This window comes from Phalacrocorax carbo, chromosome 3 (assembly GCF_963921805.1).
Source record: "Phalacrocorax carbo chromosome 3, bPhaCar2.1, whole genome shotgun sequence".
NCBI lineage: Eukaryota > Metazoa > Chordata > Aves > Suliformes > Phalacrocoracidae > Phalacrocorax > Phalacrocorax carbo.
In genome coordinates, this window is record NC_087515.1 from 42321030 (window position 1) to 42346966 (window position 25937).

The 25937-nt window shown below is 40.6% G+C and overlaps 1 protein-coding gene across 2 annotated transcripts in view; it reads right to left on the reverse strand.

The window, feature by feature from the left end:
• Positions 1 to 25937, reverse strand: part of COMMD1 (copper metabolism domain containing 1) — an 88737-nt gene that overhangs the window by 38118 nt on the left and 24682 nt on the right. The window lies entirely within an intron of this gene.

Genomic DNA, 25937 nt, shown 5'->3' on the forward strand with positions numbered 1-25937 from the left:
GAGGTCTCAAAATCCTGTGTATCAGCAGGTCTGCTCTCTGTCATAAAATTCCCTTACCCAAGGAGTGCACAGGTTAACCAGACTAAGTCAATCTGGAAGTTCAAGGCACAGAGAGGTCAGCAGGCATTTCTACAGATTTATCCCTAATGGGAAAACTTCGTAGATAGCACTGGCCACTTCTTGCTCAGATGGAAAGGAATTAATTTTACAATTGTAGACCATGTTCAAAAGTTGAATAAATGGTTGATTTTCAGGATACATTGACAGCTTTCCCCATGTTCCGTAAGTCAAGCAGGTGGGGGATAAAACTGGCTTGGCTGAATAGTGAGATTTGGCTGGAACTCAAGAAAAAAAGGAGAGCTTACCACCTTTGGAAGAAGGGGCAGGTAACTCAGGAGGACTACAAGGATGTTGTGAGGTTATGCAGGGAAAAGATTAGGGAGGCGAAGGCCCAGCTGGAACTTAAACTGGCTATCACCATTAAAGATAACAAAAAATGTTTTTATAAATACATCAGTGACAAAAGGAGGGCCAGGGAGAATCTCCCTCCTTTGTTGGATGCGGACAGTAACCTTGCCATGAAAGATGAGGAGAAGGCTGAGGTACTTAACACTTTCTTTGCCTCAGTCTTTAATAGTCAGACTGGTCATCCTCAGGGTTGTTGCGCCTCTGTGCTGGGAAATGGAGATAGTATGCAGAATGAAGTCCCAGTTGTTGAAGAGGTGGCAGTCACCGACCTGCTCCTTCACCTGGATGTTCACAAGTTCATGGGGCCAGATGGGATCCACCCAAGGATACTGTGGGAGCCGGCAGAGGCGCTCGCCAAGCCACTGTCCATCATTTATCAGCAGTACTGGTCAACCAGGAAGGTCCCAGATGACTGGAAACTGGTGAATGTGACTCCCCTCTACAAGAAGGGTTGGAAGGAGGTTCTGGGGAACTACAGGCCTGTCAGCCTGACCTCGGTGCCGGGAAAGGTCATTGAGCAGATCATCTTGAATGCCATTACGCAGCATGTGCAGGACAACCAGGGGATCGGGCTCAGCCAGCATGGGTTTATGGGAGGTCATGCCTCACTAAACTGGCTTCCTTCTATGATAAGGTGACCCACTTAGTGGATGAGGGGAAGGCTGTGGGCGTTTTCTACTTGGACTTCAGTAAGGCCTTTGACACTATCTCCCACAGCATTCTCCTGGAGAAACTGACTGCTCATGGCTTGGACAAGTGCACTCTGGGCTGGGTTAAAAACTGGCTGGATGGCCGAGCCCAGAGAGCGGTGGTGAATGGAGTCAAATCCAGTTGGCAGCTGGTCACAAGTGCTGTTTCCCAGGGCTCAGCGTTGGGGCCGGTCCTGTTCAATATCTTCACTGATGATCTGGATGAGGGGATTGAGTGCACCCTCAGTAAGTTTGCAGATGACACCAAGCTGGGTGGAAGTGTTGATCTGCTAGAGGGCAGGAAGGCCCTACAGATGGACCTGGACAGGCTAGATTGTTAGGCTGGAGCCAATGGTATGAGATTCAACAAGGCTAAGTGCCAGGTCCTGCACTTGGGTCACAACAAACTCATGCAATGCTACAGGCTTGGGGAGGAGAGGAAAGCTGCCTGGAGGAAAAGGACCTGGGGGTGCTGGTTGACAGCCGGCTGAACATGAGCCAGCAGTGTGCTCAGGCAGCCAAGAAGGCCAATGGTATCCTGGCTTGTATCAGGAATAGCGTGGCCAGCAGGAGTAGGGAGGTGTGCAGTTTTGGGCCCCTCACTACAAGAAGGACATCGAGGTGCTGGAGCATGTCCAGAGAAGGCAACAAAATTGGTGAAGGGTCTAGAGAACAAGTCTTATGAGGAGCGGCTGAGGGAATTGGGGTTGTTTAGTCTAGAGAAGAGGAGGCTGAGGGGAGACCTTATTGCTCTCTACAACTACCTGAAAGGAGGTTGTAGCGAGGCGGGGGTCAGTCTCTTCTCCCTAGTAACAAGTGATAGGATGAGAGGAAATGGCCCCAGGCTGCTCCAGGGGAAGTTTAGGTTGGATATTAGGAAAAAGTTCTTCACCAAAAGGGTTGTCAAACATTGGAACAGGCTGCCCAGGGAGGTGGTGGAGTCTCCATCCCTGGAGGTATTTAAAAGAAGGGTAGACATGGTGTTTGAGGATATGGTTTAGTGGTGGACTTGGCAGCGATAGGTTAGTGGTTGGACTTGATGATCTTAAGGGTCTTTTACAACCTTAACAATTCTATGATTCTTTCAATGAAAAGATAAAACAAATGGGGTTTAATTCTGTCTGTCTTCACAGCCATGCTGTCAAATCAAGCCCCTCCTGCTCTCAACACCACAGAGTAAGCAATGTGATACACCAGCTTCCTACAGTTTTACAATATAGAGTGTTTAGGTAATTTTATTAGCCCTACGATAAATCTTTCTTACTGTAACTGGTATTCACTGTGGAAAATACTGATACAATATTAAATTTAAATTATTCCATATTTTTAAGATGGAAAGATATACTTGCTAAAGATTAATAAAAAAGGGGGAACAGTCTCAGGCAAAAGAAAGAAAGAGAAAGGAAAACAGAATTAAAGAGGTTTAATTGTTTTTGCATAAGTGTTCACATCTTTGGTTGCAAGTTTAGAAAACTACTCAGAACCACACAGAAATATTTCTTTTGGCAACAGCTGATTAATTTGTGGACGAAGATTTTGTTTCATTTAGAGCACCAGAGGAACAAATTCCCTATTTTTTTACAAACAGAGTATTTTTTCCATTATTTCTATTACAACTTCTATAAATACGTAACCTTTATCATAAAATTGCACTCATCTCAAATTTCCATTGTTTTAAAAACTGTCCGAGAAGTCAAAGTGTAACAGACAAAGTAATGCCACTTTGCCCAGGACAAAACAGGACACACCTCCAGCACCAGAAGGTAACAATCAGCAAACTCTCAGCGTTTATTTAAGGATGGTGTTACAGGCACAGCTATTACAATGTCACCAAGAGAACATGAGACAAAGAAGCACCTCACTAAAAATTCCTTTCATAGCACACCCTTCCTTTTGGTCACTGGCATCAAAAAGATTAAATAGTGTGACCTACCAAAAAGATGCAGGAAAATGCTGCCACTCAAAGCATGAGTGCATGTGATTTTAGAGAGAAACAAGATCAAGCAGGGGCAGAATAGGAATAATACAGAATAGGACAAACCGTCGTCTTCACTGAGGATGGGCAGTAAACATACATACTAGTATCACAAAGAAACTTCTCTTTACTGCGTCAGTTGAACTTGGAAGATGGCTTTTTGAGATGTTAGCTGAACAACCAACAGTCTTTTACAAATATTTGCTCAATAGATCACACTGAGGAGTATTCACATCAGGTCCTGGTAGCTACGGTGCTTAAGGTAGTCTTCGCTGGGCTAAATTTGCCGTCTGAATCAACCCTGAGTCACCCCCTGGAGAAGCCTCTCCTTCCACTGACTATACAAGGAACCTACAGAAACAAGACTCAACACACGCAGTTCAGAAGCAAATTTGGTCACCAAAGATTAGGTAAGGAATGAATTTTGCCAGCTGTCACCTTGAACTTCTCGGAGGCAGTTGCTTGAATTTTTTGTTTAGTTGTTGGTTTCTTCACAGTTTTTATTCAAATGGCTCACCAGGTCATGTTAATTTTGTATCCCCCTAGAAAAAGATCTTTTCCAAGGTTATCTCTGGCACCTTGGCTGCAAGCTCCGTGAAAACGTGTTCCCTCTACCAACAAACTTCAAGGCACAGCCAAAAGGTCTATATCAGGATCCATATAACACAGAGGAAAAAACACGTTACTTGCAGATTAAGACTGTTACAGGTCCAGCCAAGCTGAAGAAGAACAAAGTACTGCTGTGTCTCAGGAGATCAGTGCCCATCAGAAATTTCACTGACGTTCTGGCACTGTACTTTGAAAACAAATCCTTTCCTTCTGCTGCTGGCAGGAGGAAGAACAAACTAAAACCCAAATAGTTTCATTCATTTCACTACAGTTCACATTTTCAGACACTATCCCAAGCCCCTGGGTAGCAGAAAAACAGGCATCCAGTGTAAAGAGGCTACACTAGAGAAGACAAGCAGGAAAAGTTAGAATTGAAGTCCTCACAAAAGTAAATAAACCACTGCAATGTATTCAAAAATTCCTGCTGTAACAACATCGCTTTGAGCAAGTGATATTCCCAGATTTCAGTTATATCCTCAGTGACATACAGGCCATTATTAAAACAGACACATAATTCATCACCTAGGGCCTCTCACCTCTCTCTCTACTCTTACAAAAACCAAGGACAGCCTTAAGAGACAGAGCTTTAGGTGAACAAATGAAAAATGCCAGGGCTTTGCCCCGTGAAGCTTCTCCCCGGGTAGGTGTTGCATGCTCTGGTAGACCTCTGCAGGAGGAATGACTCAGCAGGGCTGCCAGCATCTAAATGCTCCTTTATGGGAGGTTGTTTTGCTATGAGCTCAACATCTATCTCACCATTTAAATTTGAAATTCTCTGTTCTTCATGTGGTATTCAGCACCCTGTAACTTCACCCAACCCAACAAAATGGGGGGCCAAACTCTATGGATCTTTCTGTCACAGTTGTTGTCTAACGCATGGCATCAGCCCCAGAAAAAGCCTGAGAACCCACGACTCTGGTACACACAACGGACAGAGAAACAGCAGGATCAAATGTCTAGTTTCACTAACTCTTAGTAGATTTTCTTTGCTGGAAAAGTGTTTTAGCTGTATCTTTCACACGTTTCTATATTCAGTTAGCTCCATATATTTCTGGCAGCTGATCTTTTTTATTTTCTTAAACATGTACATATTCTTAATTTCTAAATCTAATTATTGTTACTATGACTTAGCTTCACTCTTCTAAGCTCCTCATAAATCCACAATGACACAGGGTCCTTTCTGTGAAATTCAATATAATTATCTTCCTCAAGCCCATGTAAACAAGCTGGTGGCTCTCTTTTTGAAGGAGGGAAGATCAGTAAAAGGCCCCTCCTACTTTAGGTACTGAAAATTAGGCTATATCAAGCCACATTTGGATATAACAGAACCAGATTTTCTGTGTTTCAATGTTTATATTCTTAGAGTTCTCCCAGAAGCAAGTTATCCCACTCAACAGATTTTTTTTTCTGCTCCCCCCACCCCCAACTTCCTGGTATACCAAAGTTAGTTTTTAGTGCTTCTGACCACTTGCTCCTTATGTGATCCATGGAATAGGAGAAAAAAGAAAGAATTATGGTACGCTTATGCAGTTTAAGTTCTCATTAATCTGTTTGTTGACTTTACCAAACTTAACAGCCCCTCAAAATAAATTCTTAGCTTATTTTGATTGTTGAAAAGAAAGCACACTTCAGGTCAGGAAGAACCAGTAATTACAGCATCACTGGTTCAGAGAGAGGATGAACCCTTCAGAACCGTGACCATCATAGCGAGCTCGTAAGCAGCATGACCTGGAGCAAGTTTCTAGCAGAGCCTCCTCAAGTGACACAAGGTAGCCAGAGGTCCTCTCCCCCTTCCCAGAAAGCCCTCAAAAATCCAAACTACCTCCCCTTCTCTAGCTCCTAGATCCTTGTACAAGCAGTCAATCCCCCTGTGACAGCGCTGGCAATCACTGGAGTCTTCTGTGAGCTGATTCTGTCCGTTAACCTGGCCAAAAAAAAAAACCTTAGTAAAGCAAGTGAATTTCTGGGACAGGAACAGAGCAGAGAAGGGGAGAGGGAACTAAAACCTCTCTCAGCTCTTTAGTAGGCCTGCTCAAGCATGATGCAAACTTCAATCTTAATCATGTGGCAATTTTTTCCAGGATATTGTTACTTAAATCATGGTGCGAATGACTCTCCTACCCTGTAAGGAGTAGGATACTGTGGTACCTGTAACTCCAATACGATTCTGGAGTCACAGGAGGCTTTGCCACACTGGGAAGGAAAATTATACACCTCCTGGTGCCACCAGCAATGTCTAAACTCAATTCTGAGCTGGTTCTGCTCTCATGGCTGCAGCCATGGCCCTGAGTTCTGTATGCAATGTATTTTCCCATGTTTTAGAAAATTCTGTTTCAGGTTTCAGAATAAGACCATTAAGAATTGCTTCTTGAGTAAATAAAAGGCCAGAGAAGTTAGGACAATATTGCACCATTTTGTATTTCTACTTTCAAAGTAGAAGTACAAAAGAGTTCCTTACCAGCGTTCATTTGAAACACACTCCTAGAAGTAGGGATCCATTTGTATTTCAGTGAGCAGCACTTTTGCACAGGCAGATTCCCATGTCAGAAGCTGAAGCTAAAGTAGTACAAAGTAATAAGGTTCTGATACGCACTAAGCAAATCATTAAAAATTAGTTTCTTCTAAGGCAAATAGCATTGACATCAAAGTGAGAATTAGATATGCCTGTTGTTTAATCATCTTGGAATCAAAGCAATTAAAAAATCCTTATAAATATTATTTGACAAGTACATGCAGGCAGTGTGACAGTGTTTAAGATCACCATGGTACCTGACTGCTGTCGCAGTGACAGCAGGCCAGAAATCTGGAGGTGTTTCAAATGAGACAAGCTCCAAGGCTCCTTTTTAGATTCTGATTTCCTTGGGTGGAAAAAGAAAGGGAAGGCAAGTGCACAAAGAAGAGATAATCTTCGTATTACTTACTGCAAGAGAAGAGACCTTGCAATTTGGGGTGGGGGGGAAAGATCACAGAATCACAGGTTGGAAGGGACCTTAGCAATCATCTAGTCCAACCTTAAAGATAGTTATTTCCTTTAACACTCAGAAAACCTAGTGATGATGATTGTGTTCAGAGTCCCCGGGGATGAAACAACTCCAGAGTGATTACAGACTACACTAATAAGCAATTCAGTAGTTTACAAACAGTATATACTTCTCTACCCCCTTTTAACATTCTCTTAACCTAGGGATTATTAGAAAGGGGCAGCATCTCATAGAGGTTTAAACCGCCTGCAACATGATAAATGAAATATGCTAGAGAAGTAAAACCTTTGAAAATACACAAATACAGTAGACAACAGCATCCTTGTATGGTTAGGATCGGGTCTGGGAGTTCATAAGCACGACATAGGGTATTAACCCATCTCTGTTCTACATCCAGAAAAAATTGAAGAATTTTCTGTAAGGAGGGAGACAAACCAAAATAGCTGTGGGCAGAGAAGAGCTGCTATGGCAATTATTTAATGCAAATAGTTAATTTTGATAATGAACTAGCAAATGATAAGCACTGCATTCCCTGCATCTCCATCCCTAACATGGAAACAACTATCTATATCCCAGCCCTGTGCTGGGATACATAAGAATTATTACCCACGTGTGACATTTTTAATACAATAGAAATGAAAAATAAATCAAGGGAAACATAGATAGCACTGGTACTAACATGAGTAAAGCAGACCTCTGCATTTATTTCTAGTGACTAGTGGATTTCCATTGAAATAACTAGATTTCTAGCCTTGCAGGGACATCAGAAGAAATGCTCACTGGGTATCTCTGGGGGCTCCTCCACCCTGAAGATTTCTGCGTCAGTAATTGATCCTTTGCTCCTGGCACACCTACTTACAGCAAGTTGGCAGGAGTGCAGCCTTGTGAGTTTCAACACAAGTTTCCAAAAAAAGATAAAAGTCCAGGGGCACATATGTTTGTGAGGCGGTGAGTTACAAGAACACCTGACGCATTACAATCACTCAAATCAGAGTGAAAATTTCAGAGTAAGGAGGAAGAGGAGACAAAGTAAAAAGCAGGAAAGGCCAGAATAGCCTGTCACATCCAGATGTTTATGCAAATGGAAGACCACATATGAAATGTAATATACTCAGAATTTATCAGGGGCATGGAGGTATGCCATTAGCTTCACAAGGCATGACTTTCTGTGCCCATGAACACACAGATCTACTAACTATACAGGACAGTACCAACTGTGCATGAAGGAGTGATGCAACACACCCATAATTGTAAGACATCTTCTGTTTAGGCTCTTACGCTATCACCTGATACCCAAAAATACCCTAGAAGCACATGAAAAAGTCCTCCTGCTTATCCAGAAGTACAGACTGTACAGGTAAAACACTTTGCTGATTCAAAAAGGCCAAATATTTTCATCAATATTTGACTCACTGCTTTCTACCTGGTTTGTCTCTAATTAGCACTAACCAAGTCTAAAGTCAAAACTCCAGCCTGAGAGATAAAGAGGTGTTCGTACAGAAACTACAAGACAAAACACATCTTCATAATTTCAAGTGTAAGAGATTTGAATGTGTTTGTTTTCAGCGCAAAAAGTCATGTTCCATCCACTCTGGTGACCCAGTCCTTGCCTCTGTCAAAAATATCAAGTGTCAAGAGGATGCTGGCCTTTGCATTAACAATGCTTGCAGTGTGAAGTATGTTTACCACATGGGAAAGGGGAAAAAAAAAAATCTATTTCCATATCCAACATACAGAGCAAGTCTTCTCTAAATAAATGGACCTGTTTGTTCATATATGTCGATCTCAGTTCTCAGAATTTATTTTCAAGTAAGTTCAATTGGGAAGTAAAGGTCTAAAGAGGAAGACTTTTCTGCAGGCTACAAAGAGATGACAGATGAAGTGGGGGGGAAGAGATGATGGCAGTCTGGTTTGATGATGTTTAATGAAACATCTGAAGACTTCATCCAATGCATGCACAATCAATTCTCTCGGTAAATCTATTAAACCCCTTGATGGCAGCCTGTTTGAGGCTGAGATTGCCACATGATCCACTAGTCCAAAGGGGAAAAAACGTCAGAAAGAAGAAAGTGTCCTCAGGAGACTTAGAGCCACATGCCAGAGTGTGCAGTTCATTTGTACAGTCTGACATACAATTTTAATTGAGAACCATTTGCATACCTTCACAGCAACTACAGCTCACTTAAAATGCAAATATGCTCACTCTTAAGCTGTCCTCTGGCCAAGGCCAGCGCTATTGCTCTCCAGGGTAATAAGCCTGGGTTGTGTTCATGTGTAACTCAACTAGCAAAACTGATTCTCAGTATAATCATCATAATGAACAAAACTGCACAGCTCAGCTATGTAAACTTACCACACAAAGCTCATTAATTAGAATACATTAGAACACACAGGTATTAAGTAATTCCTATATACTCCATCCTTGTTTTTAAAGCTCTACTTTGATATTGCAGTTCACTAAATCCACAGAAGAATTATAGGCAAGGAGTTTTGTGCAGTTTCAAGTGAAGATTTCATACACTGCTTTAAAAAAAAACACAATAACACACAACCCCAAAAACATAACGTAATCTATGGTTTCCTAGAAAAATAAGTTTTGCCACAGAGCAAGAAGAATATGCTGTTTCCCTAACACAGCACTAGTCTCAGTACAGTAATGTAGAGACGGCAAGTAGAGACACCTTGCAAACCTGAACCTTCACCAGGAGAGCCTCTGTACTCTCACATGATCACGGGCGGCTTTGACCTGGGCCCCTGCTGTGCTGCACAACACCTAGGTAGCTCTACTGAAACAAAACAAAGAACAAACTTTGAGGGCAAGGAAGAAGCCAAGGGGATGAACAGAGGGAGGAAAGAGGCAAAGCAGCACCCTGAGGGTGCAGGGGCACAAAGGAAAAGAGAGCAGAAGAAATGAAAGCAGAACCAGCAAAGAAAGGCAAAGGAGAAACGGGAAGACTCAAACGCAGCAGAGGCAGTGTACTCCTACCTGAGAGGTGACCTGCATCTCAGGACTATCTGGAGTCCAAGCCCTCTCCAGGACCCTGTCTCAGGCTCTCAAAATGCAACTCATATATAGCTTCCTACTCCCAACTGACCCTTCTCAAGCAGTCCCCTATTTAACAGATAACCCTGGAAATAGTCTCCTGTCTACCAGCAAACCATCATAACTGATGCCCGAGCAATCTTCAAGCAATGGCTTGTAATTTAGAAAAGCAGCAGAGTATCTCAAAAGCACATCCCGCAGGTCAACATGCCACATGTTGAACAATCTTCTACAGATGTTCCAAAGAAAATGACCTTCTCCCCTGTCAAAGAAGACAGATGCTTCCTTGGACAAATACAGCCCAATGCTAGTTGTTTTATAACATGCTTCCTGCCTAGCTTTCCAGCCTTGCAAAACACACACTTTAACAAAAAAAGAAGAAAAAAAAAAAAAGAGAGAGAGAAAGGAAAAAAAAAAAGGCACCATCTGGACAGGCTGTACTTCAATCACAGATGGGCAGGCTCTGGTTTCCACAAGCATCACACTTATCCTACTACACCAGTACAAATTAGATACTTCTGCATGATTGCCTACTCCCTTAGTTAAACCTGAGATTCACTTTATTGACTAGAGTGCTTACAATATAATTATTACATTTCACTATGTATTAATTTGTATGTATAAATATGTATGTAAAATATTGTGTGTATATACACATATATGTATATATACACACATATATGTATATGTATAAATAGGCATGTAAAACTTCCAAATTTGGAAGAAGGAAGATGTTAAGAAAAGGATGAGGTGGGATACTACATACACTCTCACAGAGCACAAGTCTCTGGTCAAACCACTTCAGATAAAAGGCAGCATTTGACTTCAGTTCTAACAACAGGGAAAGAAAATAGAAGCACTAAACGCCATTTCCTAGATTTTGGATGGGGAGGTATCAATATTCTGCTCCAATATACCTCCATCTCAGATTTTCTTTGGCTGGAAGAATCCCATTAACATTTTCTCCAGTGGCTTATGAATATCATGAGTGTTCTACCTTTATTTGCATGCAGCCACTAAGTGGTGCCCACAGGTATATGTTCATGTGTGCATACAGGAGGTCCAAGCCAGGATTTTCTGCATGCATAATCTTAAGAAACTCTCTCCAACCCCATTCTTAAAAACGGTATTAAAGAGCATGAGTACTACAATGCAAAATTATCAAAATACAGAAAAATGTCAGAATTACAGTTGTCAGGCAACCTTAAATAACCTTCTGCCCTTGCGCATATGTGCTGTAACATAGGCTGCCATGACAAGATCCAGTACTCTTTTTCCAGCCAAACTCTGTTCCAGGTAGTGCCCAGGCAATGAATGGGAGCTGTGTAGCAAAGCACTGTGGCTGTGGTCTGCGAGCTGCTCAGGCTCACCTCATATTGCAGAAGCTGGAAGGTGCGGAGTGAAGCAGATGGGGAACTGTAAGACAACTAAGGAGGATCTTATGTTTAAAGCAGCTGAATGATACTCTGGAGCACTGGGCTGTGCCTTTACAGGAAAGCCCATGAAACAGCAGGCAAGTTTGCTGCTGCAAAAACCAATGATGTTTTTCCAGGTGGTCGCTCTGTGTGTTCCCTGTTCTCTCCAGGCTCAGTCTAAGGCACCTGGAGCCTGGTTTGCAGAAGGACTGATGTCTGTAACAGCCACAGGTTCACAATCAGAAATGTACACTGGCTATACCACCAAGACTCAGCACTCTGGGAACTTGGCTTGATGGTTTTTCAAGCTGGGCACCAAAATTAGTGGAAATCTTTGCGTTTATGTTCTCTGCCCTCAGATTGTATTCTTGAAATGGGAATTATAATACCATAATAACTGATTATAACTATTTATTTATGGGATTTTTATGGCAGTAAGATGGTTCGCACAGGAGCCTCCAAAATAGTAAATTTTATTAAAATAAACAAAGGCATTCATAGTTTTGTATTCAATGCACACTGAAAACAAATATTAAATAAATAAAGAGAGAGTGAATGAAGAAGAGAAACTACTTAGCAGCACCCTTTCAACAAGCCCCTTATTATTCTGGGAAGTGAATGAAACAGAGACCATGTAGGAGGGAAAACAAACACATGACCAGAGCCAAACAAAAAAAACCCCAAGCATAAAAAAGAAAGGAGAGTGCAGAGGAGCTGCGCTCAAGCAAGGAATGGTACCAAACGGGGAAGGTGGTGAGACAGAAAAGGGAAAGCCCTGGTGACAAGTCCCTGCTTGAAGGAGAAAGCCCTGGCCTCCAAGCAAAGGGAGGGTTGTTGGACACTGCTGTCACTTCTTAGGATGTGAGATCATGAGCCAGGCTGACCCAGAGCACAGCAAGCACTGGAAGCCACGTTCAAGTTCCCAGTTGACAGCAAATTTCTCACACCCCAATTGCAGGTAAAAGTGCTTACAATACTCAGCACTATGGCCCAGCGCTCTGCTTGCTGCCTGGAAGGGTATGCGTTCAAATCTCTCCTGGGGTGCCAGAATAGCTCATGGAGAGCTCTGCACATTGTCATGCAAACTGGGGCTTGCAAGGAACACACAAAAAGGGGCAGAAGAAATGAAGTTGCATTGCAGGCTTGGAGCACAGCATCACACCTCTGACAACTCCTTCCAAAACACCATGGCTGAGAAAAGCAATGTCCAAAGCTCTTTGAGAGGAAGTACTGTCCATGCAGAGCAAAAGTTGATGGTTTAGAAAAAAAGACAGAGATTCACTACACGCAGTTTTCTTAACAGGTTGCTTCTGAAAGACAATCATGGCCAGCCACCATCCCCCAGATACCTCCATGGCCACTGGGACATGGCAGCACCATCCAACCCCACAAGTCCCTCAACTAAGCTCTCCTCCAGTAGCTCTTGGGAAGCAGCTCACCTGCTTCAGAGGTGAACAGGTCTTTTTCATCTCCAAGCTCTGTGCCTGGAAAAAACAAGACTTTTTTTTTTTTTCCTTTCCCCCTCAAGAGAAGCTTCAGGTATTGAAACCAATCCATTTGTGTACCATCTTTCAAATCCTTGCCCTCAGCTGGGGTATTGTCTTTATTCTGTTTATTCTGCCCTAGCACCCACTAAGCTTGACTCTTTGTCTGCAAAGGAAGTTGTTATGACCTGAAGTGGCTCAGTCACACATCATATCCAGACTATGATATTTTGGTGCTCTTGGATCACTGCTTCTCAGCACCATAACTGTCACACTTAGCATTTGGCATGTTTAAACCTGTAAGTTTTTGTTTTTTGTTAAAACCTGCTGGTTTTGGTTTTGTTAATCCTTGTTTTATAATACTTTTAAAAAAGAAACAAATATTTTAAAGGGTTTCTTTATGCTTTCATTTATATCTTGCATTAATTTTATGGGGAGAGTTTCAATTTAATGCAAATGCAGGTCTCTGTCACCCAGCAGCCTGCACTTTGGCTGACAGTTTAATGACATTTGCTCAACTACTCTTGCCCTGGTATAAATGGAGGATCTGCCTTTCTCTTCTGTTTTGGCTTCCTAGAAATGAAGGCTGAGACAGTTTGCTTCATCTGCCCTCAGCTGAACTAAGCAACAAGGTTTTAACCATACCGTTCATCTGAGCAGAGTGGTTGTTATGCCACCATTGACCACTATGTAGTTCAGACAAAGGGTGGGATCTATCTCACCAAACTTCAGACCCCAGACCTGAACTAGTAATGCTTCCTTTCCTTTAGGAGTCTGTGGAAACTGATACTTTGAGGGAATGGTCCTCAGACACCTGAACTGAACCAGACTTACTACTGCCCCAAACAGCCTGGGTTTCTCCACATGCTCCCTGCTAAGCTCTGGGTGACCAGCTGTATGCAGACATGGCTCTCTGCTCAAACTCCAACAGTGGTGACCTGAACACCACAGGACAGCAGTGGCAATGAAAAAAAAGCACATTTTACTACACACAGAAGTTGACTGGATTCAATCAGTACCTTTTCTCTTCTAGTGGAAAGGGCCAGTAAGAAGAGAATACAGCAAGACGCTGATGCCAATGCCTGCACCTTCAGCAAGACAGATTATGTGAATCAAAAGCTCTTTTTCACATTCTCACAGCAGTATCACAAAAGCCAATTCTGTCAAGTGTTTTGTTTGTTCTCATTGTATAATCAAGACATTTGTAGGCAGGAACAGGTTCCAGTCTAATTAAGTTTGATCAGACTTAAGCTTTTCCCAGACAGTCGCACTTTACAGTTGTCTCTGAGCATCATGGTGGTATTTACTGGGAAATGCAAGTGCTCCATTTCCATAAAAGCTGGCAGTTTAAAATTAGCTGCAGATAACTCAAAAGACTGCTTAGAGCAGAAATGTAATTTTCTGAAAGGGCTTATTGGTTCTGAACATGATGCACTGCACTCATGATCTGTCATGCCTCATTACTTCAGACCAAATAAGTCAGGCTGGTATAACTGCATATGCTAGAGACTCTCCTCAATGCTGAGTTCTTTTAAGATGCTGCCTTCCAGGCTAAAGTCTTAAAAAAAGCCATTATCAAACTCATTTTCTCAAGTCCTGTGGCATATTTACAGGTTAAATGGAATGAAATTTTTTAAATAGTTCTTAAAGCACAGCTCCACTTTTGACAGCGATTCAACAGAAATGTACTCAATTGACTTAAAAGTTTATTGCCTGTAAGCATTCAAATATCACTGTAGAGGTTTAATGAAATAAATATTATAGCAGCTTTACATATTTAACCAAGGTTCAGAAGCTGTCAGAGAATTTATTCTAATTCCAGTAGTAATTTGCAAGTATCTTATTTGGTTAGGCCATTGCAAACTAAATACAGGGCAAGCATGTCTCTAATTTGCACTGGTGGAGTCATTTCAACACAAGGAAACTCTGTTCTTTCCATCTTGTATCTGCTTACTTAACTCCACCTAATACAGTTTGGGAACTCAAATTACAACGCCATAATCTTCACTAGGTCTCCTTTGGTGTAATTTATTACAATGAAATCATCAGGAATATGACAATGCATACAAGGACTAAAATTCAGTGCAGAAGTCCTTTGGTTGTGCAGGGTCGGGGTAAAAAGCACTAGAAACTTATTTTTGTCACTAAACCAAGAGGTTTTATACCCTGCTTGTGACTTAAGAGAAAAAAATTCTGAAACAGTGGCATCATTTGTATGGTTACTTCTAAAAGTGGGACTATATTTCAAGCATTTATTAACCAAATTAAGCATATGCAATTTGAATTATGCTCTCCTTGTCTTATTAACATATTAATGAATATACATCAGCGAGTTGAACTAAAAATATATTGATGATTTGCATGTCTGATTATCTTTGTGGAGTTTTGCAATTGACAACTTGAAAGGACAGAGCAAAAACCAACTTGTGTCAATGTCTATGCAAAATTACAGCTTAGTGAGGTTCCTTAATTAAAGGGTCGTTCTGTATCTGTTGTAAGCTAAAATGAGAATCTCCTAAATGAAGAGGACTTGCGTTTGGAATTGTGTTTGAAGTAGTCATTTCTCTACTTTTAAAGAAGCAAACAGCACAATGATGCCTTAACCCAACGCGCTGCTAGTGACCTCTTCCCAAACATCTCCTTCCAGAGAAAAGCGGGGAAGTTTATGCTTCAACACACTGCCTCAGTTTTCAAAACAAGCAAAACCAACAACAACAAAAAATGGAACAGAGGCACGCAAGGAAACAGGGAAAGCTATTTTGATGATGAAATTGTTGACAGCTTCTTGTAGTGATTGAATGAAGAAAAAAAACCCAAAATGCCAAGCAAACCAGTTTATTTGTTAAAGCTGTGACTAAGACAGGATTCGCTTGCTTTTCAGCTCTACTCCTCACTGTTCCCATACTTCTACCATCGCTCCAGGCAACTTAGCTAACTCTGAGGTTCAGCTTGCCATATTTTCTACCTAACACTGGAGAAAATAATTGGGACAAGTAATAAGACATAGTATTTCAACCATGTTTCTCATTAATGACCATCATGAATGTGCGTAGCTGAGAAATTGTCTAGAAACTAAGAATACTAACATTGTTAAAATACCAAGATTCCTCTGTTCTTGCAATCTTAGCAGGTTCCTACCTCCAGATACCATTTTAGACCATTCCCAAATCAGATACCTTTTCTACACTTCTCCAGCCTAGAGACTCCTGTAGACAGCAAGTCTACAATCCCAAACTTGTCCAGCCATGCCTCTCATTTTCTATTCCTCCATTCTTTGAGGGAACACTGGCACTTTGAAGAGGTTATCCTTACCACTTAAGGAAAGCTTCTTTACTTCTCTTGTTCAAGAGACCACTAGCTCAGATTTAAAATGAGTGATCTTTTGAACACCTATGTTTATAAGTGCTTTTTTTCTTTAACATATCGGTGCAGAGTTCTCAGTTTCTTTTGCTCAATTTTGCCCTCACCCTGTCTCTTCAACAAATTGATCCAGACTAAAGATAATTTGGGAAAAAATAAAAAGGGTGGGGAGGGAACAAAAAAAAATTAATTTGGACTCACTCAGCCAATTTCGACTTTCAGCTTTGCAAATGTGTAACTACCAGGTAGTACCATGGTGAGAACAACTAGCAAAGGTCAGGAGCTTTTTAAGTCCTCCTCGCTGCACGAAAAAGACCTGTAACCTGAACCTACCATCTAAGACCCACATACAACTTTCTGTGGCAGTTCTATGTTTTTAACAAGATGAAGCAAAAGCCAGTGTATTACACTGTAAGACAAATCAATTTAATACGGAGGTAAATGAATCTGCAACTGCAGATTAAATGTTTGATCTTCTTCAGTGCAAACTCCCACCAGTCACCTGCTGAAAACCTGACCTACACAACATGGAAGTTTATATCTGCAAAAAGAGCCTTGTTTCCTACAGTCTTAATTCACTCCCTTAGGAAGGGCATGAGCATCTCCCAAAAATTTTTTGCTGGCATCTAGAAGTCCCTAGGTACCACTGCTAGTAGTATAAACTGATAGCAGCAAGAATATCTGCAACATGAGCATGAATGAGAGTTTGCTTTTATGCAGATACAGCGCTAGTATTCCAAATATTTCACATGTTGATTAACTACATTTCTGTACCCAGAGCTCATAATACCTCAGCATTAATGCTCAGTTACCAACTGCCAAGGACAGTTTTGTACACCAACAAATTCCAGCAGCTACCAGCTAAATCCCTCTCTTAGAGATTTTTGTAAAGGGAAAGGTAAGAAGAAAATGAAGGAAGAGGGATGTTTATCTTTTCATCCATCTTTAACTAGAACAAGACATATCAGTAGAAGCACTAGAAAGACAGAAAGCCACAGCTTGCTGGAACTTAGAAGAGAAATAACTCCTCTATAAGATTATTTTACTGAGAACTGCCTACGAATTGCATTCTTCTGTTGCCCATGCCTTCTGCTGCCTAATGTATTAATAGAAGTGCTCACCACATGGGAATTCAACTTGTGAAGAAAGGTGAAAAAGTAAAGCTGCTGGCAGATAACATGCAAGCTGCTCAGACGAAATGTCACAGGTTCACTCTTCCCTCAAAAAACTAAGACACACAGAGAAACGTGGCAAGTTTAATTGTACTGTGGGCAGTGACTTTGCTATCGTGTCCTGCTGGGTGGGTTTTTTTTTGTTGGATCAATTCTTGCACAGCCAAAGCTGGAATATAGCTTTTATGAAAAGTGTATATATTTATATATTTAAGACAGAATAAAGGGAATCCATAGGATTAAGCAGCAAAGAAGGGTATGAGTTACAACCATTTTTCCATTTCTGGCAATGTGCCAGCTTCCAATTTTACATCTTCTGATACCTTCTCCTGCAGCAGCTCTTCCTAATTAAAATAAATTAAGTAAGAACCTGTTCTTACTTACACCCCTAAACTCTAGTATTTGGGGATCTCAAGAGAGACCATGACAAACCTGGAAGGATCTCCAAACGCTTTTCAGCGGCAGCATGGCATATTGTCAAGAGTGGGAAGGTTGGCCAGCTGGCAAAACAACAATTTTAAATGTACTTGGCCAGGCTAGGCCTGTAAAAACAAGATGCTTTGTCAGCCAATGCAGTGGGCACTTATGTTCATAACAACTCCTTTTTTTCCCTGAGTTTTCTAAGAACAAATTACTTGCTAGTGTTGACATCCAAGTCCTCTGAAGAATGCAGATGGCTCCAGTAACACTGGAGCTAAGATGCAAAGAGGCCAGTTGTTTTGATTTCCTATATACACACTCTCCAGCAAAGAAACTCCTGGGTTTTTTGTTTTGTTTTGTTAGAATCAAGCAAAACCTTTTACTTTTTTTCAAAAGAAGCCAGTGGAGATTACAATTTTTGGTCCTTCAACCATGCTCCCCTTCCTGGAACACCTCCTGGGGTAAATATATTTCATAAAATGTATTTATTCTGGAAATTATCCTGAGATAAATTATTTCACAAAACAGGACACACTGACTTTCACACCCAAACTACATGCTGCTGGTTTTACAAAAGGTGGACAGTGTCAAAACAAATAAGTAACTCCTCTGTATGTACCCATAGGAGGCCTCACAACAGCAAATGCTCTCTCTGGGTCCTCAAAAGTCAGCAACACAGCAGCCAAAAGGCCCAATGTTTGCGTTGCAAAGTTGCTTTTTAATAAGCCAGGAATCGATCACATTGGCCAAGCACGGTCCCCTCTGCTTCCTGCCCCAGGCTTGCTACAAGAAATGGCAGTGTTTTTTAATCTACCTTTTCCATTTCAGTTTTTATCTCTTCTGCAAATCTCCAAAGACCTTCCATTTCATACACTAAAGCTCCATCTTTCCAAGCCTTACACTATGTTTCACCTCAATTAAAGCCTGGTTTTGCAGCAGCAAGGCTGACTCTCTAGCTGGTTGGTAGATGTGGGAAATACAGAGCTGTTCCTCTACCCTCCAGGAGATGACCCAGGTCAGGATGGGTGCTCTGAAGAAGGCAGAAGCTCTGAATAGGCTTGTTTAAGAGCAAGGTTATGCAGCAAAACAGTACCAGTCTGCATGCGGCATTTCGTGCAAATGCAATGCTTTAATTTGCATATTTACAATCAGTTTCTATACAACTCCAAGTCCATGGTGGTGAGGGATTGCATGGACAGTGGAGCTGTCTGTGATTATTTGCGCTATGACAGCAGTGGTGGAAGTGTCATGATGAAACTGTTCTGCCAACCTGCCTCAAACCAAACAATTCCTTTGGTGATGGAGGGCATGCAATTTAAGGTCTCCGAATTACCCAGTTAATGCAAAGTCATGAGGAAGCACAAGAAACTCATAACCACCCTCTAAGCTCATCAGTGACACAGGAACTTTCTTACTAGAGAACAGAGCCAGAGATGTGGAGGTTTTGAAGCTCATCAGTCATCTTTGCATCCAGCCTCTGCAATGTGTTATCTTTAAATGCCATCAGGTTCTTTTGACCCTACACCACCCCCTGCTCCCAACATTCAGTGTCGCAGTTCCCAAACAACTGCTCTCCCTCTGCTGAAACCAAACTCCTGATTTCCTGACCCATAAGTTCATGCGTTCAGACTGAACTAAAGCATGAACTACAAAAGCAACAGAAACATACTCTCAGCTCAACCTTCAGTGAATAGAGAGAAGGAACTGAAATGCACAAAGCAACTGGATTAAACTGGAGCATGAAAACATCCGTTTCACCTGAAAGTCTGCGGGCTAAATGCTCTGGTCTGTTGTGGTGGAGACCCTGACTGCAGTGACTTTATCCAGCTTGAGTCTTGAGGATCTCAGAGCATGCACCACCACAAGCTCTCAGGGTAACCTGCCTCAGCGCTGCAGGAGTAGCAGAGAAAAGGTTGAAAAGTTAGAGAAATGCTTTCAGTAGAGGAGCCAGGATGAGGATTAAGGGCTGTTAGCTAAGGGTATGTTCCAAAAATGTACCAACCACTTCTGGAGGCAGCGGAGCTCATAGAAAACCAGGGTGAAGACTTCTAGAAAAGCCACGACCGGACAGTGATAACATAGGGGTGAGAATAAGAAAGAACAGGTCCTTCTGACTAACTCATAAATGTGTAGCACCAATTCCAGAAAAAGGTGTAGCTAAGTGAGACAATTTTCAACAGACATGTCTGCTGAATCCAGCTGCCCCTGTCCCAGCCTCTGATCATAGTCTGTATCCCAAGGCTGCAAGAGACATCTCTGAAGCGTGTTTCATCAAAGCTACACAACATTTTATTGCTGCATGAGAATGCCAGACCAATGTTAGATCGCAAAGTATTTGTTGATCGTATGAGATGCATAACAGATAGCAAGCAAGTTCCCTGTCATAGTGTCCAAGACCTCAATATATTTTCAGAGAAGGTAAAAAATTTCAAGGGTCCAGGACTGAATCTGAATTTAGGCAGATGAAAGGTAAGTAAATATGCATTGTTATGGTAACATCTATATTCATACAAGCTTACCTTAAATTAATCCAGAATTGTCCCCATAATACCCTGAGCTCAGCTACAAAAATTTGTGTCTCACTTAAATTATTCTATTGAACTACTTCAGCAAATACAGTTCCAGAGTAAAAACAGCTGACAAAGAATATATGTGTGTGCATGCACCTGCACACCTGTATGTGTGTATACACAGCACAAATAAACAAGGATGGACACTGTTAGTATCACTAATTGTAGAATATCCTTACTTCATATAGGATGGACAGATGAGGTACTAATGAAAAAATACTGTTAAATATATAGTGGAAAAGTGATAATTCAAGTTGGACAGTTATTTAATATCTCAGTTTAATGCTCTTATCTCCGTAATGCATTACACTTAAAAATCCCAACAGCCACAAATAACAAAATTCTCTTCTTGTTCCCCAAGTTTTGCTTTGCTTTCAGGAGAATGTGACAAAAATTGAACTGCTGAAGCAAAGGACTACAGAGAGTGCCATGCAGAGGATTAAGGACATAACTGAGTTAAATCAGTCAACTGTGCTCTGGTTTCCTATGTGCTGAGTAACCCATTGCCCTCTCTGGTTTTTATTTGCTTTGTACTGTACTGCCTTATGTAACTGTTCCCTTCAGCTCATAAATTTCCAAGGTGAATAAAAGCTCAAGTGATTACATTCAGGTTGGCCACAAAGGTGATTTTTTTCCACTAGCTTCTACTTACCGGGTTTTATATTTTTAATCACATAAAAGTACTATGCCCGTTGTGGTTAGGTTGATTGATTCGGCTTCTAAATGCCCACGCTTTACCATTTTTGACCGGAACAATAATTCCAATAATGTAAATAACTACAAAGATTAAAATGGATTAAGGCTGAAAAGGAAAAATTGTTTGATGGTTGTTTTTCTTTCCCCTTTGCAGGCCAGGCTGCCCTTATTTCGGTTCAGGTACCTAGAACTGCTTTTTATCTCCTAAGCATTGCTTTGCCGATACCGATATCCTTCAAAAGGCAGTCTGTCTTTTCAGAATAGATCCTACATAAAAAGGACTGGAAGTCCATTATCTGAAGTTATTTTCAGCAATAGCTCTGAAGCAACCTGACCTCGAGTCACACCGAGGCAAAAGCAAACACAGCCATAATCCTACCTCGCTCTATAGCATGAGTTTACTCATAATGTTTTCTTGATCTGACCCTTCTTCAGCAGGGAAAGCTATTGCTGGAGACAACTGCAGCCTAGAGAAACCAAGAGACCTGTGCTTACAAAAATGTGCAAAACACCCACAGATCCTCAGTGGCATTCAGTCTGTAATCCTAGCAAGGTAATGAGATTTACAGAAGCTAAATCCTAAGAATTTTTTTATTATACTGTGAAAGCATGTTCAATTTCAACATTTGCCAGCATGTGTGAATTCAGCTTATCATTTGTTTATAGCACAGCTGATACAAGTCTCAACCTAAATTTGTGTAGAATATTCATAATTAACAAGTTAGAAACAATTTTGATCTCCCAAAAGTTTACTTTGAGACCTACTTCACTCTTTTCCAGAACATTAAAAGACTTAAATCTTCATAGTCATACAAACTAAAAGTTGATGAAATTTCAAGCTCCAAACCTTCAAAATCCTGTAGGAGTGTTTTACATCCTACATATAGCACATGACAATTGTCTACATTCATTACAAATTCTTTCTGCACCTGAATTATCAAAATTATTACCTGATTTATTATTATTTTTTCTGAATTACCAGGGTCTGGATCCAGCCATTAGCAGAGAGCAGATGTGAAATACCTAAGGTAAATTGTGAATTGACAGTTCTTACTTTTTCAGTATCAGGTAATTCTTGCACTGACAAAGGATCACTTCATCTAGTAAGTCCTGTCATCATGAAGTATTTATCTCACTGGTGATAGTTTTAAATGGCAATCAAAATACAGTCAGAACTAGGAAATATTAGACTTTTCAAATTTATCAAATGACTGTTACTAATGCTTGCCTGCTAATTAAAGAAAGATGTTTGTTTTATATTAAAATATAGATCCCTGGTGATTTCAGACTTTAGAAAAATTATATGGAATGAGAGGCTGCTCTTTGCCCATAAATTTGAAAGAAATTATCTTAATTTCATAACTTTTTTTTTGTGGCTTTTAGTATGTGGTATAAGGCATTTACCTACCATATGCCATTAACTAAGTTTTATGATACCTCTGTCAGGCAGACGTTTCAAAAAAGGACAGAGAAGAGATATACAATGTTTTGGGAAAAAACCCTCTAATCCATAATCCTGATGTGATTTCCTCAGCTCTTTCTGGGAAGAATCCTGCAGCGGAAACCCAGACTTCATGTTAGATTAGGGGAGAAAAATACTCTTTGCTCATAAAACATGCTTAACATTCCAAAGAACCGCAACAAAAGTGCTATTACATGGATTACCAGTATCTTGAACACTGAAAAGAAATGCATGTGAAAATACCCACTCTGTAAATAAGTTCAAGCATAAAAGGCAAGAGCAAATACTCAGGCTAATCTACAATATTTGATCAGTCTCAGATATTAAACTGAGTATAATGCTGCAAGAAAGTAAAACTTATTGGCAAATCAGCCTAGAACAGTGGGAAGAATGCAGCCCCAAAGGAGAGGCACATCTCATAAGGAAAATAACACGGCAAAGCCCATAAAACAAGTTTAAATATATCTTAATGCCAAGCCACAGTGCAAAATCAATGCTATTATTTTCTATTAATGAGAAGGTCAGATATAAATCTGTGACTGAAATCTGCAGGTTAGCTAACGTTGCGCAGCAGTGACTGTTCACCATATATAGCAGTGTTGATGCAGTGGGGCAGGAAGGGCACGAGAAGGGCGATTCTCCAGGTCACTCCACTGTCCCTCCTGGCAGATTTGTGTCTGGTTGAAATTTCATGCCAAGAGAGCTTTACAGCAATGCCCAGAGAGGGAGAGCAAGATTAAAAAGGATGTAAAGAAGGGGGCAGGGAGCTATAGATGTTTTAAGAGAAAGCCAGCAAGGTATAGAGCTACAGGAGGATAAAACTATTGTCCAAAAGAAAAGATGGGCTGTTCAAATGGAAAGAATGGACTGGCAGTGATGAGTGCTGAATATCATGAACAGATGAAGACAAATTCAGGCTAAAGTGCAACTGCTTTACGATTTTATTTTTAGTCATATTGTTAAAGGAAAAGGGCTTTCAAAGCAGAATACTTCATGGCTAGCAAGTTCATCTGCCTTTAACCAGGATGCAGTAAAGACTGCATCACCAGCATAAAGGGAACTTTAAATGCCACTGTAAAATCCTTACTGAAGAAGACAACTTCAAACTGCAAGTTACAGATCCTGAACCAAACTTCCCAAAGTTTGGAGCATCAGTATTTCTGAATGTTTATTGTTAGAGGTGTTTTTAAGAGCACTCAAAGGAAAGGGTTCATTTTTTTCTACCATCAGTAATGCCAGGGATAGTAACAATTAAATCATGCAAGCTGTAATGGATTCTCAAACCCATAAACATCTCCCTTCTGTCAGAAAACATTCAGGAAATTTGCCATAATTCATGTAAACTCTGTCTACTGACATTTATGAACCAGTCACATCAAACTCCCCTTTTCTAGCCATATTAGCTCTCACACATATATTCATTCTGTCATGAAAGAGCTGACTGATTAAAACTCAGAGATGGCAAGCAGAAAGCAAGGTTACTTATTGAAGCAGAAGGAGCAGACAACTGCCTGGCCTTCTGCTGGAGAGATCTAAATCCAGTCCAGAGACACCAAGAAGAATCAGAGCGACTTTGAATTCTGGAAAGGCACATTTTCTACAGGGTATTTCTTTGCTTCTGTTGAAACATATGAAATATTAATGTCAATTCATTACACATCAATGCATTTGTATACTCCCCTGTTATCAAGTGTCCAAATGAAAACAGCCTGTTCTGAATAATTTACTCCTGAATCATTAGCCAGCTTTCTTTTACAAATCCAGAACTTTGCTATTTGCCAAATCACGTCTATGACTGACAACCCTTTAGAAAAGATGTTCTCAGTTAAGTTTCAGAAATGTACCAGCATATGTATTTGATGTGCTACAAAACTTGATATTTAGAGCAGATATAAATGTGCTACCAATAAAATAAAAATACACATAAAGGCTGTAAACCATGATGGTTTTAAGTTTGTGGGCTGGATCCAGCATGCAGGAACAACTTGTTCAACCTCCAATAGTAAAGTCTCTGTAACCATCTTTCCAGGAGGTCCCCAAACGCATGTGGGAAGAGCCTGAGGGCTGGATGACCTGTTCTGGCAACCTGCTTGCTGCTGTTTCAGTCCCAGGGTTTCCTCAACAACTCCCCAATATGTGAGCATCCTGTGGACTGTCTCAGCTAAAAGCTTTGCACCAGAAAACCTATTTAAACCAAAGCTAAACACTACATGAAACCAGAGCGCCTTGAAATAAATACCAGTTTTGACTCAAGTGGTGACAATCCTAACTACTCCATGATTATTTCTTTAAGTACCAGTCTAATACCCTTACACCAACAGTCAGACTTGCTGACAGCTCACTACTGCACTGTCGTCAGGAAGGAGACAAAAATTATATCTGATGGCAATTCAAAAAAATACATTCGCACCACCATTTCCCTTTGAAATATAAGGCTGCATGGCTAAAATAATTCATTCTGGTTTTGTTGTGGGGCTCCTTGGTAAGAGAAATTACAGTGTGTCAGAAATGTCTATTCTTCCTTCATGTTCACATCCCCTTTCTCTCCCTGCACAGGCTAGAAGAAATATAAATGTACTTAGTGATTGATATTACCATAATAATCCATTACCAGGGAAAAAAAACAATTTCAAAACAAGAGTCACTAACTACATAATTCCCTTATGAAATACAACAGTGATTCTGAGTTAAGGATTTTAGGATTATTTTTTTAATGAACACAGGTAATTTTCCCATTTGCTCACTAATGTACTCATTCTAATGTACTCACTGTAACTTTTTTTTTTTTAAAAAAAACTTTTTCCATTTGTTACTAATGGAATATAATTATTTCCAATCTCAAGATCATGAGCAGAAAACTACTTTTTTGAGGCTAGGAAAAAACCTAAAAACATACACCATTATTGTATTGGTCACTGCAGAACTACGTGAGTGGAAGGCGGTCAGCACTTAGGAAGGGTAAGTTTTCAAAGCCTGAAAGAGTGAGCTAACAGAATAACTTCAACAATATATGTTGTCTCAGTAGGATCTCAATTTACTTGTACTTTCATTCTGGCCTTGGTATAGCCACACAGTTTCAATTAAATCAGTCTGCATAGGCTCTAGGTCTGTATATATTTTAGGTATACCTAATCCAGGTACTCTTTCACTATGTTACTAAAATATTATGAAATCCAAGGAAACTTGCTAAACACTAACTATTAAAATTAAAACCCCCAAATTAATTTGTGGTATGCTTTGCAGTAGCTACTGCTAAGAAATGAAGTTTTAAGATTCACTAACACATTGCAGAGGAGAAAGATACTGAATTGAACCACATTTCCTGTCAGAAAGGGACAGAAAAACTGAAGATGGGAAGCCGCTCCTTTAGTTGTACATTCTTATGAATTATAAAGATCAAAAAAGTATGCAGTGTTCGTTACTGATAGAGCTGTGTATCTCTTTCAGGCAGGTAAGACCACATTGCATAATGTAACTGGTAATAAAAGATGTTCTTGTAACATGAAAACAGGTGTTATGTAAAATAAAGAGAAGTTTTTCCCCTCATTTGTCCTAAAATGTAAGGAATGTTTGATCATCATACTTTGTGAACT